At 56.0% G+C, this 20,021-nt stretch overlaps 1 protein-coding gene across 5 annotated transcripts in view; it reads right to left on the bottom strand.

Moving 5' to 3' along the window:
- AMZ1 (archaelysin family metallopeptidase 1) overlaps positions 1 to 18,799 on the bottom strand; it is a 40,581-nt gene extending 21,782 nt beyond the window's left edge. For 3 of the 5 annotated variants that reach the window (XM_037995176.2, XM_037995174.2, XM_073012865.1), the window contains exon 1: positions 10,436 to 11,179. The gene's annotated coding sequence lies outside the window, so the exon portion shown is untranslated. Of the gene's footprint in view, positions 1 to 3,306; positions 3,869 to 10,435; positions 11,180 to 18,439 lie in introns of those variants that run through there. The other 2 variants (XM_008018834.3, XM_037995175.2) reach the window with 2 other exon arrangements.
- Positions 18,800 to 20,021: the final 1,222 nt, after the last annotated feature.

Here is a 20,021-nt window from a genome sequence, read left to right on the forward strand (position 1 = left end):
CTGGGATTACACGCGTGAGCCACCGCGCCCGGTTTTTTTTTTTTTTTTTTTTTTTTTAAACAGAATGGTTCTAGCTCTGTTGCCCAGGCTGGAGTGTAGTGGCACAATCATGGCTCACGGGAGCCTACTGAGTAGTGGGAACATGGGCACACGTACCACACCTGCCCACTAACCCCAGTTTTACACATTCATCTGGAAAATACACGTGTATGTGCTCACATTCCTATGTATATGTGAATATATAAACAAATTTGATATATGTAATTCATACATTTTCTTTTGGGGCAAAGGTGACAGCTGTATATCCATGTGTGCACACAAATATACACAGATATATTTTTTTCCAGAGGAACGTATTGGCTTAGAGTAGGGGAGGGGCTGGGACTGAATTTCCACTGAGATCACTGCCCACCCAGAGCTTTCTCTAGCTTCTTTCTCCAAATATATTTTACAAATGTAAGATCCAACTGCATATATAATCCTGTATCTTTTTGTTTCGTAAATCATGAGCATTTTCCAAATCCTTAAACAGTCTACAAAAAAGCTATTTTTGGCTGAGTGTGGTGGCTCACGCCTGTAATCCCAGCACGTTAGGAGGCTGAGGCAGGCAGATCACTTGAGCCTAGGAGTTTCAGACCAGCCCAGTCAACGCGGCAAAATCTCATCTCTACTAAAAACACAAAAAAATTAGCCGGGCATGGTGGCATGCACCTGTAGTCCCAGCAACTCAGGAGGCCGAGGTGGGAGGATCCCCTGAGCCCGGAAAGTCAAGGCTGCAATGAGCCATGATCATGCCACTACACTCCAGCCTGAAAGAGGGAGTGAGACCTTGTCTCAAAAAAACAACAAATTTAAAATTTATTTTAAAAAGTAAAAAATAGGGCCAGGCACGGCGGCTCACGCCTGTAATCCCAGCACTTTGGAAGGCTGAGGCGGGTGGATCACCCAAGGTCAGGAGTTCGAGACCAGCCTGACCAACATGACGAAAACCTGTCTCTATGAAAAATACAAAAATTAGCCGGGCATGATGGCGGATGCCTGTAATCCCAGCTACTCAAGAGGCTGAGGCAAGAGAATCACTTGAACCCGGGAGGCGGAGGTTGCAGTGAGCTGAGATCACGCCATTGCACTCCAGCCCGGGCATCACTGCAAGACTCTGTCTCAAAAATAAAAAATAAATAAAAATGCTATTTTCAACCACTGCCCAAAAACACTGTGATGAACATCTTTGTACTAAGTCTGTGTTTCCATCTCCTCAGGATGAATTCCTAGAAGGGAAAATTCTACAGGCGGATGTTTAAAGGATCTTGATTTGTATTGCAGATTGCTTTGCAGAAAGATCACACCAGTTTACAATCCCACCAGCCCTCAAGGTTTTTTGTTTTTGTTTTTTGTTTTTGAGACAGAGTCTCCCTCTACCCCGCAGGCTGGAGTGCGGTGGCCCAATCTCAGCTCACTGCAACCTCCACTTTCTAGGTTCAAGCGATTCTCTTGCTTCAGCCTCCCAAGTAGTTGAGACTACAGGCACCTGCCACCATGCCCAGCTAATTTTTGTATTTTTAGTGGAGACAGGATTTCACTATGTTGGCCAGGTTGGTCTTGAACTCCTGACCTCAAGATGATCTGCCCGCCTCGGCCTCCCAAAGTGCTGGGATTACAGGTGTGAGTCACTATGCCTGGCCAGCCCTTGAAGTTTTAAGTCATCAGCAGCAGATAAAAATGACTATTGGCTGGGCGCAGTGGATCACACCTGTAATCCCAGCACTTTGGGAGGCCAAGGCGGGTGGATCACGAGGTCAGGTGATCGAGACCATCCCAGCTGACACGGCGAAACCTGTCTCTACTAAAAACATAAAAAATTAGCCGGGCATGGTGGCGGGCACCTATAGTCCCAGCTATTCAGGAGGGTGAGGCTGGAGAATGGCCTGAACCTGGGAGGCGGAACTTGCAGTGAGCCGAGATCGTGCCACTCACTCCAGCTTGGGCGACAGAGCGAGACTGTCTCAAAGGGGGAAAAAAAAAAAAAAAAAAGGACTATCAAGAGCCACAAACCGCACTGTGTTCCAGGCAGGGCTTCATTGCTTTTACCCTCAGAGAAGTGGGTGCAGTTTTTTGTTGTTTTTTTTTTTTTTTTTTTTTTTTTTTGAGATGGAGTCTCGCTCTGTCGCCCAGGCTGGAGTGCAGTGGCCAGATCTCAGCTCACTGCAAGCTCCACCTCCCGGGTGTATGCCATTCTCCTGCCTCAGCCTCCCGAGCAGCTGGGACTACAGGCGCCCGCCACCTTGCCTGGCTAGTTTTTTGTATTTTTTTAGTAGAGATGGGGTTTCACCATGTTAGCCAGGATGGTCTCGATCTCCTGACCTTGTGATCTGCCCGTCTAGGCCTCCCAAAGTGCTGGGGTTACAGGCTTGAGCCACCGCGCCCGGCCGTGGGTGCAGTTTTTGTCCCCATTTTCAGGAGGGTGAAACTGAGGTGGAGTAGGGTTAAATCTAACTTAGGCAATGCCACGACACACCACAATCAGAGGTTGCGGGGGCAGAGCAGGGGGGTTGGAACACACGGATTTTGTTTTCTAATAATAGTTATGTCCATTTCCTTTTTTTTTTTTTTTCCCAAGACAGTTTCTCTCTGTCATCCAGGCTGGAGTCCAATGGCACTATCTCAGCTCACTGCAGAACCTCCATCTCCAGGTTCAAGCGATTCTCCTGCCTCAGCCTCCTGAGCAGCTGGGACTACAGGTATGCGCCACCACGCCTGGCTAATTTTCTGTTTTTAGTAGAGATGCGGTTTCACCATGTTGGTCAGGCTGGTCTCAAACTCCTGACCTCAAGTGATCCACCTGCCTTGGCCTCCCAAAGTGCTGGGATTATAGGCAAAAGTCACCGCACCCAGTCTTTTTTTTTCTTTTTAAAATGAGACAGAATCTCCTTGTGTTGTCCAGGCTGGAGTGCCACGGTGCACTCAGCTCACTGCAACCTCCAACTCCTGGGCTCAAGCAGTCCTCCTGCCTTTGCCTCCCGAGTAGCTGAGACTACAGGCATGTACCAACACGCCCAGCCAATTTATTTTTTGTAGAGAAGGATCTCACTACGTTGCCCAGGCTGGTCTTGAACTCCGAGGCTCAAGCAATCCTCCCTTATTAGCCTCCCAAAGTGCTGGGATTATAAGCCCGAGCCACCACATCGGCCTGAACGTGCAGATTTTCAAGCACCGTGGTTCCCATTGCCATGGGAAGCAGGGCCCCACCTTGCCGGGACCACGTGGGTTCTATGCAGACCGAGCCCGTGCCCAGACCCCCATGCCCACCTCCAGACTCTAGCGTGGGTCTCATTCCTGGACTCCTGGAGTGAACAGGGCAGTCCTGGCAGGTTCACACCGGTGGAATTCCCGCTTCTGGACCGCAGGGAAAGAAAGAAACATCAGATGCACAGACAATGGAGAGGACCAGATCCCGTGGCCGTGGAAAGGGCCGTAGTGGGCAACTCTTGCAGGAGGCCAGAGGATGAGCAAGGAGGAGCCGCGAAGACAGACTCAAGTCAGCCAGAAGCGGCTGAGAGATGCACGATCAGTGGTTCCGAAAGAGGCCGGGTGGGTCCCAGGGCAGGCAAACACACGGGTTCATTCATTTATCCAATCTATACCAAATAATAGGCCAGACGTGATGGCTCATGCCTGTAATCCCAGCAACTAGAAAGCCAAGGCAGGCAGATCACTCAAGGTCAGGAGTTCAAGACCAGCCTCGCCAACACGGTGAAACTCCATCTCTACTAAAAATACAAAAAATTAGCCAAGCATGGTGGCACGCGCCTGTAGTCTCAGCTACTTGGGAGGCTGAGGCAAGAGAATGGCTTGAACCCGGGAGGCAGAGGCTGCAGTGAGCCAAGATCACGCCACTGCATTCCAGCCTGGTGACAGAGACTCTACCTCAAAACAAAAAAATAAAATAAAATAAAAAATCTATTATAAATAATAGATATTAATATATATTCAATAAATCTCATATATAACCTTATATTAAGATTATATATAAGATTATGACCAGGTGCAGTGGCTCCCACCTGTAATCCCAGTACTTGGGGAGGCAGAAGGATCACTTGAGCCGGGGAGGTCAAGGCCAGCCTGGGCAACATAGAGAGACCCCCGTCTCTACTCTGTGAAAATAAAATAAGGATTTATTATGAGAATTGGCTCACGGGCCTCAGAGGCTGAGAAGTCCCACAGTGTGCTGCCTACAAGCCAGAGACCAGGGAAGCCCGAGGCGGGACTCAAACTCAGCTCAGGTCCGGAGGCCTGAGAACCAGGGCAGCCGACCGTGGACATCCAGTCCCCGGGCAAGAGAGGATGAGATGTCCCAGCTCCAGCGGTGAGGCGGGAAATGAGGGGTGAACTCCTCCCTCTGCCGTCTGTTCTATTCAGGGCCTTGAGGGATTGGAAGGTGCCCAGCCACTTGGGGAGAGCAGTCCCTCTTCCTGAACCCACTGTCCTAATCCTAACATCATCTTGAGCAGCCTCAGATATGCCCAGGAGCAGTGTTGCATCAGGCACCCTGTGGCCCAGTTAAGTGGAATTAACATCACAATCTCTGTGGTCCACACCTTCTGGACAAGTGGCCCAGTTAAGTGGACCTGTGACAGTGACATCAGCTGTCGAGGGCTTCCTGGGTGCTGGGCCCTGTGCCGGGGGCTCTTCCAACATGAGTGGATAAAACAGAGGTCCCTGGCCCCACGGAGCTTAGATGCTCCAGCAGGAAGGCAGGTGGCAAACGTGCTAAGTAAATAGCGTATATGGTAGCTTAGAAGGTGACAGGTCCTATTGGAAAAACAAAAGGCTGGCTGGCTGTGGTGGCTCACGCCTGTAATCCCAGCACTTTGGGAGGCTGAGGAGATCACGAGGTCAGGAGATCAAGACCATCCTGGCTAACATGGTGAGACCCAGTCTCTACTAAAAATACAAAAAATTAGCCAGGCGTGGTGGTGGACGCCTGTAGTCCCAGCTACTCAGGAGGCTGAGGCAGGAGAATGGTGTGAACCTGGGAGGCAGAGGTTGCAGTGAGCTGAGATCACACCACTGCACTCCAGCCTGGGCGACAGAGCAAGACTCCGTCACAAAAAAACAAAACAAAACAAAAAATTAGCTGGGTGTAGTGGCACACATCTGTGGTCCCAGCTACTCGGGAGGCTGAGGTGGGAGGAAGTCTCCAGTCCAGGAGTCCAAGGCTGCAGTGAGCTGTGATCGCACGACTGTACTCCAGCCTGGATGACAGCAAGACCCTGTATCAAATAACAACAACAAGAAAAAAAACCCGACCAGGCACGGTGGCTCACACCTGTAATCCCAGCACTTTGGCAGGCTAAGGCGGGCAGATCACCTGAGGTCAGAGGTTCAAGACCAGCCTGACCAACATGGGGAAACCCCATCTCTACTAAAAATACAATGTTAGCCGGGCGTGGTGGCACATGCCTGTAATCCCAGCTACTCGGGGACTGAGACAGAAGAATCACTTAAACCTGGGAGGCAGAGGCTGTGGTGAGCCGAGGTCACACCATTGCACTCCAGCCTGGGCAACAAGAGCAAAAACTTCATCTCAAAACAAACAAAACAAAACAAAAAACCACCTCCCTGCAGAAGGGGGCAGGGTTCAAGGGTGCCAGGCCCGCACTCCCATTCCTGAGACGGTGATCAGAGTGGGCTCTGTTGAGGTGGGATCTCTGAGCAAGGAGGCAGCGGGGAGGAGGGGCAGACTGTCCCAGACAGAGGTGGGTGTACACAGGCCGGTGGCAGATACGTCTGGGGGCTCAGGGGACAGCCAGAGGAGGCTGGTGTGGCTGGAATGAATTGGGGGAAAGAACAGGGGATGAGATTGAGGGAAGATGGGGCCACGTCAGGAGCTGGGACGCTGTTGGAAGAGCTTTAACCTTTGCTCTGAGTGAGGTGGGGAACCGCTGCTGGGCTTGCGGACAAGAGGTGGGGTGCGGGGCTCCACAAAGCCCACCTCCTGCCCTAGCCACGCCAGGTGTCAGGGCGTGGAGGCAGCGCCCCCAGCAAACTCTGAGCCCCCTCAGAGCCTCCCGGGGGCCCACTATGGAAGAGGCACCCAGGAAACCCTTGAAACTGGAATGCCCTCAACAGCACGGGGGCTCTGGCATGAGCTTGAGCTTGGCCCTTTTTTTTTTTTTTTTTTAATTTTTTTTTTTTGAGACAGAGTCTCACGCTATCGCCCAGGCTGGAGTGCAGTGGCGCCATCTCGGCTCACTGCAAACTCCGCTTCCCAGGTTAAAGCAATTCTGCCTCAGCCTCCCGAGTAGCTGGGATTATAGGCACCTGCCACCACGCCCGGCTAATTTTTTTTGGATTTTTAGTACAGACGGGGTTTCACCATGTTAGCCAGGATGGTCTCGATCTCCTGACCTCATGAGCTGCCCACCTCGGCCTCCCAAAGTGCTGAGATTACAGGCGTGAGCCACCGCACCTGGTCAAGCTTGGCCCTCTTTTAACCCCACTGTGCCTCAGTGTCCTCTCGGGTGAGATGAGTGTGGTCCCACCTGCCTTCCTCCCAGAGTATGGCTGGCCCAGGCAGGAGGCGGCGGCGCTCAGCCGGCCTCCAAGCATCTGACGCCACATGAGAGTCACCAGCTTATTTTTGTTTCTGGGTACCGGTCACACGACCTGTTCACTGGCTTCTCGCTCCCAGACCTTGCGCTCACCAGCGCTGCCACCCACGAGGGGCAAGCACCATCACCTCCCAGTTACCTCCAAATCATCCCCCTAGTGCTGCGGCCAGCTCAGAATGATTTATTCTGTCGAGAGAGGGGCCTATCCATTATTTCTCTGGAGCAGCCCAGGGCCTTCCAGATGCCCAGGAGGGTCTGTGTCCCAGCTTTCCAGAGAAGGAGACGGTAAAACAGAGAGCAATACTTGTGTGCACCCTGGACCGGCCCTGACCAACATCCCCCTTCCCGTGCCGCCCACCCTGCAAAGCCCCAAAATCATTTACTTTTTTTTTTTTTTTTTTTTTTTTTTTTGAGAAGGAGCCTTGCTCTGTCACCCAGGTTAGAGTGCAATGGCGCGATCTCGGCTCCCTGCAACCTCCACCTCCTGGGTTCACTGCCTCAACCTCCCGAGTAGCTGGGACTACAGGCGCCTACCACCATGCCCAGCTTAGTTTTGTATTTTTAGTGGAGATGGCGTTTCACCATATTCGCCAGGCTGGTCTCGAACTCCTGATCTTGTGATCCGCCCGCCTCGGCCTCCCCAAGTGCTGGGATTATAGGCGTGAGCCACCGCGCCCGGCCCAAAATCACTTTCTGATGCAACAACTTGTCCAACCTCCAAAGGCACCCTGAGGTTCATCCATGTCATGGCCCAGGAGACTGAGGTTCAGAGAGGGAAAGCCACTTGCCCAGGGTTACACAGCTCACCAGGATCTTGACTCCCAACACAGTGACCCCCCTACTCCGGTCCTCACACACGGACCTTCCCCTACTCTTGAGGGGGCTTTCCTGCCAGCACCCACATCCGCCTGAGCACCCAAAGACCCTGGTCAGAGGCTTCCCTGCCAGCAAACCTCCTACTCCAGGCAAAGCATCAGGAAATGAGAAATGCCTTTTGTTTTTTTGTTTTTTTTTTTTTTTTTGCCTCTCTCACCCAGGCTGGAGTGCAGTGGCACAAATCTTGGCTCACTGCAGCCTCCTCCTCCCCGGTTCAAGCGATTCTCATCCCTCAGCCTCCCTAGCATCTGCGACCACGGATGCACGCCACCACGCCAGGCTAATTTTGGTATCTTTAGTAGAGACAGGGTTTCACCATGTTGGCCAGGCTAGCGTCGAACTCCTGGTCTCAAGTGATCTGCCTGTCTCGGCCTCCCAAAGTGCTGGGATTTCAGAGGTGAGCCACCACACCCAGCTGAGAAATGCCTTCCTTTTACCAAAAGTTCAGAAGCCCTACCACATTGGTTCCAGGTGTGACTTGGGCCCAAGCTGCAAACCTCAGGCCCATCTGAGTCTTTCAGGGAGGACCAAATCCCATAGCAACAGGAAGGGCTGCAGCGGCAAGTTTTTCAGGGGGCCAGAGCATGTGCACAGAGGAGCCACAACCACAGACAGCCGTTTGCACACCTGCAAGCAGTGGTGGGCACACGGGTAACTCAGAGAATCTACGTGGGAAACCCGGCCAGAGACACACCGACGTCAGCCAACCTGAGCCGCCCAGGAAGGAGTGGCCATGCCAGCTCCAGACTAGCCTGGCTGGAAGATCAACAGGACGTGAGAGGCAAGCTCTAAAAATAGCCACCTCCTGGGACAATCGCTTGAGTCCAGGCGTTTGAGACCAGCCTGGGAAACACGGTGAAACCCCGTCTCTACAAAACATTTTAAAAATTAGCTGGGCCTGGCGGTGCACGCCTGTGGTCCCAGCTACTAGGGAGGCTGAGATGGGAGGATTGCTTTGGCCCTGCAAGTGGAGGCTGTGGTGAGCTATGATTGCATCACTGCATTCCAGCCTGGAAGACACAGAAAGATCCTCTCTCTCTCTCTCTCACACACACACACACATACACACACACACACGAAAGCACAGCCACCTCCCAGTGAAGACTGGAGAATGGTGTGACAGGCTCCAAGCTGGGCATCAGAACGCCCAGGTCCCTCCGTCCCTCGACCCAGGTACAGCTCTCGGGTGTCCAGGGCATGACATCTGCCCAGACAGCATTTCCTCTCAAGGAGCCTTGTGGCCACATGTGTCTCGGTGGGTCATTCAGGAAAACCCCGGTCCCCACTGTCAGCTGCCACCTGACAGTCCTTCCATCCTGCCAGGTCATTTCTGCACAAGACCACTCCTCACAGAGCCAGAGCTGCATGTGAGCCCTGGGGGTACCCACGGGGAGGGAGCCGCCGTTAGTGGGGGTCAGCTTCCCAGCAGCCTCTGGCACCCACCAACCCATTCATGCTCCAAAAAGGAGACCCCCAAACGGAGGTTCCTCGCTGTCCTTTGGGTCCTGCCCCAGTGTGTCCCCCTCCTCTGCTAACTGCGGTCATGACAGCAGCCAACAGGTCCTGTGCCTGCCTCCTCCAAGCCACACATGGAGCCTCATGGGGAAACTGAGGCTCAGGCGTTAAGTGACTTGGCCCTGGTGACACAGCTGGGGGGCAGTGGGGCCTGGTTTCAAAGCCATGCTTCACACTGGAACCCCAGCTGCTCCTGGAGTAGGGATGTTCTAATGGGAGACAGAGGGCAGGACATCTCCTCTCCCAGAGCACCCATGTTCCAGCCCTGCTGTTAATACCATGGGTAAACTCAGACGCTTCTCCTTCCTCCTCCCCTTGCCTTTTTTTGTCCAAAGGCTGGCAAAGAGCACGTCCACATCCCCCCCATCCCCCCCTCCCCAGGGAGGGTCGGCCACTCTGAGCAACAAGGCCGGCCAGGTTGGCCCAGTAACCAGGTATCCAAGGTTAGGCTGCCCTAAACCGCGCAGCTCCGGGCACTCATTCTCCCCCATCTGACCACGCAGATGCCCGGCCTTCGGGCAAGAAACCACGCTCTGATTCTCGCTATTCTGAACGCGCTTTGCAAAACCTCCCAGCAGCTGCATGGAGCTATTCATTAGCTGACAGCCGAGACCTTCAGGCGGAACCAGACGGATGGTTTGGGGGTTTCTCACCTCTCAGTTTCCATTCGCTAGGAGGGGAAACCGGGGGCTTAGACCGCAGGGCTAGTGGCCTCCGGGCCAGACCCTTGGCTTCCTGTTCTCTCTCCTCACCTGCGAACCCCAAACTCCTCTCCCAAGTGTTTCCCTCCCGTGATGGGAGCAGGAAGGACCCACGTCCCTGCCCTCCCCGGCCCTTTGTAAAGTTTGCCATTTCTGTGTCCCTCCTCCCTCGCTTTTCTGGTTTTGAGACCTGTCTTGCTTCCCTGCAGGGGTAATATCCACCGTCTTCTCCCTCAGTCTCCTCGGTGAGGAAGGCTTCTCCCTCCGCGGCACATACACAGGCTTGGGGGAGCCCGGGGCGCCACGACATTCTCTGCTCCCTGGAGCCTCCCGGAGACGTCCCGCACCCTCCTGGCTCGCCCCAGCCCGGAAGCGCCTTCTTTGGGGCGCCTGGCGCTGGATTCCCGACTCGTCCCCAGTTTGCTCCCACTGGGAAGCGTGCAGGTCGCCCGGACCTGGGAGGACGGCGGGGAGGGGGCGCGTAGCCCTTCTCTGGCCCGGCCTTCTCTCTGCGGGACCTGCCCGAGCTGTGCCGACCCCGGCGCGGCGCTGCACCAAACCCTCGCCAAGTGCGCCCTTCGCGTCTCCGCGGGTAGCCGCCGCCTCCGGGGCGTCCTCGGGGCTTGCTGCGAGGGCCGGGCCGGACCCGGAGCTGCCCCTGCCCACCCGCCCCGGCACGGAGGTCCCTCTCCATTCCCCCCGCCCCCGAGTCTTCTCCGCGCGCCCCGGTACCTCGCAGTCCCGCGTCCGCCGGAGCCGGCAGAGGCCGCGCCGGGCACCGAGCCCCGGGCAGCAGCGTGGGCAGCTCGGCCTGGGCCGGGAGGATCGGGAGGTCCCGGTGACGTCAGCGCGCGGGGCAGGGACCGAGGCGGGCTGGACTGGGGCCCGTGTGGGGCTGCGAGCGGGACAGGAGGGCCACACCCCTCCCGGCGCTCGGTGTCCTGCCCCACTCCCTCCAGCTGCCCGCGGTGCAGCGCATGTGGGCCCCTCCAGCCTCCCAGAAACACCTGGGCAGGGGGCCCCAGAGCCTAAAGCCAAGCAGGTGAGGGAGGTCCGTCAGCTGGGGCCAGTTCATGCCTCCCCAGGTGAGAGGAGTAAACTAGGCTACCCGGCAAGGCGCCAGGTGAAGAGGTGAACCAGGCCGCCAGGTTAGTCCCATGGGTCAGTGTGGCCCTGAGGATGGGCGCCCTGCTCTGCCCTGACCAGCTGTGAGCACAGCCCTGGCCCTGTGCCAGTCACCACGAGATGGAAGGGACTCTAAGTGTGGGAGGATGACCGAGCCCAGCCCTGGCTGTGAAGGCCGGCACGACGGCTCCAGACAGAGCCCAGAGGCTTTTCCCTCAGACTGCCCTTTTCCTCTCTGCAAACCCTCCCAGTGCCAGCTTCCCTCGGGGAGCCTCCCACCAGCTCTGCTTCACCGTGCAGAAATGCCCCCCACGCCCTCAGCAGCACCCCACAGATGGCTGAGGGATTCGTCACCATCGTCCCACACCAGTGCAAAGAATTTTTTTTTTTTTTTTACTTGGAGTCTCACTCTGTTGCCCAGGCTGGAATGCAATGGTGCAATCTCGGCTCACTGCAACCTCCGCCTCCCAGGTTCAAGTAATTCTTCTGCCTCAGCCTCCCGAGTAGCAGACATTACAGGCGCCCACCACCATGTCCAGTTAATTTTTATATTTTTAGTAGAGACAGGGTTTCACCTTCTTGACCAGGCTGGTCTTGAACTTCTGACCTCATGATCCACCGGCCTGGGCCTCTCAAAGTGCTGGGAGTACAGGTGTGAGCCACCACGCCCAGCCACAAGGAATTGTTTTAAGCCTTGAGAAATAACAACACAGCTGGGCTTTGTGGCTCATGCTTGCAATCCCAGCACTTTGGGAGGCTGAGGCAGACAGATCACAAGGTCAGGAGTTCGAGACCAGCCTGGCCAATATGGTCAAACCCCGTCTGTACTAAAAATATAAAAATTAGCCGGGCGCAGTGGCGGGTGCTTGTAGTCCCAGCTACTACTCCGGAGGCTGAGGCAGGAGAATCACTTGGACCTGGGAGGCAGAGGTCGCAGTGAGCCGAGATTGTGCCACTGCACTCCAACCTAGGTGACAAAGCAAGATTCTGTTTCAAAACAAAAAAAAAAAGAGAGAGAGAAAAAGAAATAACAACACAACACTAGGTGTCCAGTGCGCAAAATTTGGAAAATTATGAAAAATAAAAACAAAAAGAAGACCCCATAAGCCAACTGTGTAGAGGTAACCTCTCTTACCTTCTTGTCAGACATCCTTCTGATCCCCTTTTCCACCTCATTGAAATATATATATATATTTAATTTTTTTGGCTGGGCGCAGTGACTCACACCTGTAATCCCAGCACTTTGGGAGCCTGAGGCAGGTGAATCACAAGGTCAGGAGATTGAGACTATCCTGGCTAACACGGTGAAACCCCGTCTCTACTAAAAAATACAAAAAATTAGCCAGACGTGGTGGCAGGCACCTGTAGTCCCAGCTACACGGGAGACTGAGGCAGGAGAATGGCATGAACCTGGAAGGCGGAGCTTGCAGTAAACCGAGATCGCGCCACTGCACTCCAGCCTGGGCGACACAGGGAGACTCTGTCTCATAAATAAATAAATAAATAAATAAATAAATAAATAAATAAATATTTTTTGAGACAGGATCTTGCTCTGTTGCCCAAGCTGGAGTGCAGTGGTACAAACGTGAGTCACTGCAGCCTCGACCTCCTAGACTCCAGCAATCCTCTTCCCTCAGCCTCCTGAGTAGCTGAGACTACAGGTGCATGCCATCACACCTGGCTAATTTTGAAACTTGTATGTAGAGATGGGATCTTGCTATGTTGCTCAGGCTGGTCTCAAACTCCTGGGCTCAAGCGACCCTCCCAGCTCGGTCTCCCAAAATGTTGAGATCACAGGTATGAGCCACCATGCCCAGCCTAAATACGTATTTTAAGGGATTCACACCACATACTGCGTTCTACAGGCAGCCCGTGACTTCACACCCACCAATAACCAGAAGTCCGTCTCCATACCCTGATGGTCTGCGCTGGACTCCGTGTCATGAATCTGTCACCTGGTTTGGGACATTCTGGTTTCTCCTGGTGTCTCACTAGCTTATATCACTGTGATAAATGATCTTGTTTCCACGGATGTTTGCACAGGTATTCGGTTCTCCCTACCTCGGGATAAATTCCTACAAATAGATTCTGGCTCACAAAGCTGCACTTTTTGACACGTGTTGCCGTGGGGGATTTTCCAGGTTATTTCTCTTGGGGATGGAGAACTCAGAACCTGAGAAAACATGAATTTTGTTTGTTTGTTTGTTTTTGAGACGGAGTCTCACTCTGTCACCCGGACTGGAGTGCAGTGGCACAATCTGTGCTCACTACAACCTCCACTTCCCGGGTTCAAGTGATTCTCCTGCCTCAGCCTCCCGAGTAGCTGCGATTACAGGTGCCAGCCACCACGTCCAACTAATTTTTGTATTTTTAGGAAGGACAGGGTTTCATCATGTTGGCCAGGCTGGTCTCGAACCCCTGACCTCAAATGATCCACCCGCCTCAGCCTCCCAAAGTGCTGGGATTACAGGCGTGAGCCACCGAGCCTGACCTGAATGTTCTGTCCTAAAACTGCTTATTACAAAGAAATTGTCAAATACCCTTCTCCAGCCCCCCACGCCCCTCCCTGAATAGCTACAGGGATGGGAGCCACAGGAAAAGGAAGCATGTGTTGAGCCCGGAGTGGCAGTTCCTCCTCTGTCTGTTGGGTCAGCCCAGGAGACTGGAAGCCCAGATGAGTAGGGTCCCTCCTGGGTGCTCCAAGGTGGGTGGCGCCGTGCCCAGTGCCAGGTCCCCTGGAACAGAGAGGCAGCCTGCTGATGACCTGGCCTCTGCCAGCCAAGGCTTCAGGCAGCCAACGCACTGTCCACACTGCACTGGTGACACACTGGTCTCCACACCAGCAGTCTGTACACCCCTTTCTGGTTGAAGCTACCTGGTCAGAGTCTATTCTAGAAAGAGGCAGTGATATGGGGACCCCTGTCCTTTCAGCGATGAACAAAGAGGGCTGCCCCCACCTTCGTCCCCATCACCATCCTCTGACCCGGGCAGACCTGGGGTTAAAAGAGAGCCGTGGTAGGGGGAGGGACAGCATTAGGAGATATACGTAATGTAAATGACGAGTTAATGGGTGCAGCACACCAACATGGCACATGGATACATATGTAACAAACCTGCACGTTGTGCACATGTACCCTAGAACTTAAAAAAAAAAAAGAGAGAGAGAGCCGTGTGGCCTGGGGAAGCTGCTTCGTCTTGCCCTGCCTCAGTTTCCCCAGGGTGGGTTAAATAGTGGCCCCCAAAAGATGTGCCTACGTGCACCCTCAGAATGGGACCTTATTTGGAAACTGAGCCTTTGTAGATATGGTTAAAGTAAGGATCTCACGATAAGTTCATCCTGGGTCAGAGTCAGGGTGGGCCCTAAATCCAACGCAAGTGACCTTATAAGAGACAGAAAGAGGTTCCTCATTGGAGGAACAAGACAATGTAAAAAATAATGACAATTTTTTTTTTTTTTTTTTTTTTTTTTTGAGATGGAGTCTCACTCTGTGACCCAGGCTGGAGTGCAATGGCATGATCTTGGCCCACTGCAACCTCCGCCTGCCTCAGTGCTTCTCCTGCCTCAGCCTCCTGAGTAGCTGGGATTACAGGAGCACGCCACCAAGCCCAGCTAACTTTTGTATTTTCAGTAGAGATGGGGTTTCACTGTGTTGGTCAGGCTGGTCTTAAACTCCTGACCTCAAGTGATCCACCTGCCTCGGCCTCCCAAAGTGCTGGGATTACAAGCATGAGCCACCACACCCAGCCAACAATGTTTTTAAAAGACAGAGAAAGAGGCTGGGCGAGGTGGCTCACGCCTGTAATCTCCAACACTTTGGAAGGCCAAGGCAGGAGGATCACTTGAGCCCAGGAGTTGGAGACCAGCCTGGGCAGCATCTCTACAAAAAATTGTAAAATATAGAAAGTAGAAGACACAGAGACACAGAGGAGAAGGCGGAGATGGGAGTGGTGCAGCCACAAGCCAAGGACACCTGGAGCCCCCAGAAGCGGGAATAGGCAGGAAGGACCTTCCCCTGGAGCCCTGTGCAGAAGTTCGGCCCTGCCGCAGCCTTGACTTCAGATCTCTGCCCTCCAGAATTGACAGTCAATGTGGGCTGTTTGAAGCCACACAGCTGTGGTCATTTGTCACAGCAGCCGCAGGAAACTCATCCACATTGGAAAACAGGAAAATGCTTCACACAGGTTTTATAAGGATGAGGAAAACTCTCCCAGGGACCTTGGCACACGAAGTCCTAGGAAGCAGCAGCTGCTCACTCAGCTAACTCGAGTCCCTGTGTGTGCTGGGCGCAGGACCGCGGGACAGGGGCTTGGCCTCTCTGCAGCTCAGCCCTGCTCCAAGGCCAGCAGGCAAGGGTGCAGGCAGACAGCGCTGTGGGGACAGAGGAGGACGGCGCTGAGGCTGACTTCACCACACAGCAAGATGAGCCGGGGCCGAGGGCAGAGATGGGGGCATGCCAGGTGGAAGGAACCGTGCGAGCAGAGGCCTGCCTGTCAGAATATGTGCAGAGCTCTGGGCAAAGACAGGTGCAGGAAGTGGGGCAGAGCCAGGGGAGCAGGAGAAGAGATGAGGCCACATCCGGGAAGGGGGGTTGCTGAGGGCCAGGGGCTTGGGGGTGAAGGGGCTCGGAACACAAGCAGGGGAGCCGTGCATGGCTCAAGCAGGGGTTTCCGTGGCCTGACACTGAGGTGTCCTCGGTGCAGCAGGTGACGTCCAGGTAGGAGGCAAAGGGGTCTGAATCCCGGCCCAGGCAGGATGTACGGGGCCAGACCCCAGCACTGCCTGTGGCACTTGGGGTGCCCCAGCACAGAGTATAGTCAAGCCCTCCTCCCTGCCATGGGCTCCCTGCCCGTGCCTCAGTTTCCCCAGGGCTCCCTGGAGCTGTCGCTGTAGCACTGTAGGAACGCAAAGCAAAGCTAAGGACCCTCCTATCGGCCTGAGGCCTCCTGGGCAGCCATTCTTCAAGGGACCATGTGCTGGGGGCCCACCTGGTGTCACCTCATGCTGGACACAAGACCCTGACCCCTGGAACTGCAGTATCCACCCCCCACCCTGTCCTGGGGTAGCTGGGGACCCTCTCAGGCCTGAGGGGAAGACAGGAGCTCCCCAGCACGAGCAGCATGCCACTGCAGGGTTGGGGTCAAGCAGGGCGAGCTCCCAGACAGGCTCAGCTGGCCCTGGCCCTGGCCCAGCCTCCCCGTGCCCAGCCTGTGAGGCCGCCCTTTGAGCTTCTGGATTAGTATTCACGCCGGCTCCCCAGCTCTGAAAGCCCTTGTTCCCTCCAGAGAGCAGCCAGGGCGGCTGGGGCTGGGGGGATGCTCAGTGCAAAGTGACAGCCCCAGCCACACACTGGGGCCCTTAGCCCGCTCCCCCAGGACCCCTCCTCCACTGTTGGGGCTGTCCATGGGCTCCGCCAAGGCTGGGGGACTGGGAGGGAGGCCCATCTGTCCGTCTGTCTGTCTGTCTCTCTCTCTCTGAGTTTGTGTCTCTGTCTGTCTCTGTCTCTTGGGGTTCTTGGTCTCTCTCTGTCACCAACTCCCTCCTCCCTCCATCCCCGTCTCCTATCCTCTCGTGCTGCCTGCAGTCAGGGGCAGGAGTAACTCCACATGTAGCTTCCCAACAAGAAAAGGCACAAGGGCCAGACACATGGCAGCGAATTTCCCGTGACATCTCCCTGCACCACCCGTCCCTGTCAGGGTCTGTCTTGACTCTGAGCTGCCTGCAGACCTCCCCACAGCCCCCACAGTTGAACCCCAACAACAAGAATACCAAAGGTTTGACTGGGCGCGGTGGCTCACGCCTGTAATCCCAGCACTTTGAGGCCGAGGCGGGCAGATCTCTTGGGCCCAGGAGTTTGAGAGCAGCCTGGACAACATAGCAAGACCCACCCGCATCTCTACAAAAAATTTAAAAACATTAGTTGGGCGTAGTGGCATGCACCTGGGAGGCTGAGGTGGGAGGATCACCTGAGGCCGGGGAGGTCAAGACTGCTATGAGCCGTGATTGCACCACTGCACTCCAGCCTGGGCAAGGGTGAGATCCCATCTCAAAAAATAATAATAATAAATAACAAAAGCTGCGTTGATGGTGCCCATGGCCAGGCACACGCTGGTCAGGCCAGCTTCGGGTTTTCGGGCCTGAGTGGCACCGAGCTCAACCGTGTCCCCGCTCTAGCCCTGTGTCCTCAACTCTGAAACGTGGTTCTAAGATGGATGGGATTTGCCACAAGGGGGCATCCATGGGCAGGGGCGCAAACAGTTGGTACACAGGGTCCTGGAAGGTTTCTGACCTGGAGGCCGCCCTGTCCGGCACCTGTGGGTCACACCGCTTTGGCAGATGCAGGGATCCTGAAGGCCTGGTGTCTGGTGATTTGGCCGGGTTCCACCCAAGGCCACACCACGGACCATGGAAACCCCCTCGGAGTCCTCAGATGTGGCTGGCCCCTGGCTTGGCCAGCAAGGTCACCAGGGAGGCCCGGCATCCCTCGGGGTCCCGCCCTGGGAAGGAGCCTCCAGTGAGTGCGTGGGCTGCGCTGGGCCTGTCCATGAGGCGCGTGAGGGGCCCCAGCTCTGCAGGCAGAACCCACGGCCGAACCCACGGCCCAGCGGCTTCGTCCAAGTGGCCAGAGCTGGCCTGAAGCAGCCGAGACCCTCCCGAGCCATCACCTCTGCCTCCCACACACCCGGAGCTGGGGTCGGGGGTGAAAATGAGGCGGGAGCCCCTACTCCTTGGGTGTCTCCAGCAACCCCAGCCGCACAGGGGATCTCGGGTATCAAGGAACAGCCGGCGTGCCCAGGACGCGCCCGGCTCCCTCTTGAGGCTCCACTGCCTGGGGTGGCTTCGTGTCTGGACTCCCGGAGGAGCCTGAAGAAGCCCTGTAGAAGCTGGGGTCTCCAGTGCCTGCTGCGGTGCACACCCACCCAGCCTGCCGGGGCTCAGGGAGCCTGTGGGGCCGGAGACCCAGGCAGGTCCCCAGAGAGCCAAGTGCCTATTAATGGGAGCTCCGGAAGCAGCCCCCTGGTGAGACAGCTCTGGGGGTGCCACAAGCACCCAGACCTTCTCAGTGCCTCCCATCCCAGGAAACCATATCATCCTGGCCCTGCCCTCCTCCTCCAAGTGCCACTGTCACCAAGGGAGCATCTAGTAAACATCCAAAATCTCTCTCAACAGCCCACCCCACCCAGGCCGGCTACAGACTCCCGGGCCTCCACACACCCCCTTCCAAGCCACTTGCCCCCAACAGGAAGCCTTTCAAAGACCATGTCTCACCACTGCCAGCTGTCAGCTGCGTCCCTCGGCTCTGTCTGCCCCAGCCTCACATCCCTAGTTCCTACCTCTGGAGTTCCTCTGCCTACGAGGCCCCCTGCACCCCCAGCTGGGCCTCCTCAAGTCGGATGAAGCCCCAGCCTCCTTCAGGGCCATGGCCCCTCACCACCTCTCCCGGGCTCCAGACTCCGTCCTTTCTTCCCTGGCCTCCTGGCCTTTGCCTGGGCTGTGCCCTCCGCCTGGAGCAGCGGCCTGGATGCCTTCCACCCCACATTTAGGCTTCAGGCCCCACGGCTGCCGCTTCCCAGAACCCTCCCGGCACGCACTTCGGCGACTCTCACAAGTACCTGTTCAGCAGCAGCCTTCGCCCAGGAGTACAGGCTGGGAACGAGGGCAGCGGCCACCTCTGCCGGTCCTGTCAGCACCTAGTGCGATGTCCAGGCCTCCGTGGGTGCTCAACCCGGGCGGCTGTGCTGCCGCAGGTCACAGCACCCATCAGACACCCCCATCCCCACACACACCCTGCACCGGCCCACGCGGCCGTCACACTCGGAGCACACACACTCTGATGCGGCTGCACTGTTGGTACACGCACAGGCGCACACACCCACACGCACAGGCGCACACGTGGGGGCACGCACGCTGGGGCGCCCCGACCTCCCCGCGCGCCCTCCTGCAGCCGCCCCGGCCTCTGTCCCCACGCGTGTCACACACGGCTGGGCATGCTTGCTCACGCCGTCCCGCGACGTGGTTCCAGCCGGCGCCCGGAGCTCGATCAGGAGAGCTGCTGTTGGCCGCCTCTCCCTGCCAGCGTTTGCCAAGTGGTTTCCATGACGACACATCTTGGCTCTGACAGGAACCAAGGAGTGTGGGGAAGAGGGTCCCCACGGAGGGGGCGAGGCGAGGCAGGAGGTCTCTGCGTCTTCAGGCTCCCGGCAGGCATGGGGGACTCCACAAGTGCAGACACCCCCCAACCCCAAGCCAGGCTTGCACCCTGAGAAGGAGGCTCTGGGATGGTCCCTCCGGGCTGCCTGGCACAGGAACTGACTTAGATCACTCAGTCATTCAACAAACTTTCTGGAAGAGCCACTCTGTGCTCGCAGCTGGGGCTGCGATGCCGCCCAAGACATGGGCTCGCAAGAGGCTCAGAGTCGAATCCTGAGGTTAAACTGACGTCCCCGCCACCCCACTGAAGGCCCCATCTGGCAGGTTGGCCCGTGGCTCCCTAAGCCCCAAGGCCCACCAAGCACCTTCTCAAAGCAGGGCTCCCCTCTGTGGTAGATCAATTACAAACATGACCCCAATGCCCCACTCCTTCCTGAATCACCATACCCTTTGCCGTGTGACTTTGCCCCAACTCCTATCTAGAGGTGGCGTCTACTTCCCCGTCCTTCAATCTGAGCCCGTCTTATGACTTGCTGTGGCCAATAAAAGGCGACAGCAATGACATTCCCAGCTCTGAGCTTAAACCTCCAGGGACCTGGGTGCCTCTGCCTGCTCTCTCCGACTCCTGCTATCGCACAAGAACGAGCTGGGCTGGTTTGCAGGAAGGCAAGAGGGTGATGGAGCCTGGGTCACCCTAGCTGAGGCCATCCGGGACTAGCTAGCTCCCAGCTGCCCACAGATGTGTGAGTGAGCCCAGCCAGGACTTGCCAGGCCCAGCAATGGGCAGCAGTGCCGCCTGGTCCTTCTTTAACACTAAGGACATATGAAGTCATGTGTTTGGAGCTATTTGTTACTCAGCACTAGCTAACTGATACCCCTCTCTCCAGGGCCCTGGCCAGCAGCTGCCCCACCTCAGCACAGGCCAGAGGCTCTAGAAGTTCCCAGGGGTGCTGAGAACCAGGCCATGGGGAGGGCTGGATTCCACTGGCTAACAGTGCCAGAGGGTGCCGGGGGCAGAGCTTGTGGGAGGGGGTTCCCGTGTCA

This window comes from Chlorocebus sabaeus, chromosome 28 (genome assembly GCF_047675955.1).
Source record: "Chlorocebus sabaeus isolate Y175 chromosome 28, mChlSab1.0.hap1, whole genome shotgun sequence".
NCBI lineage: Eukaryota > Metazoa > Chordata > Mammalia > Primates > Cercopithecidae > Chlorocebus > Chlorocebus sabaeus.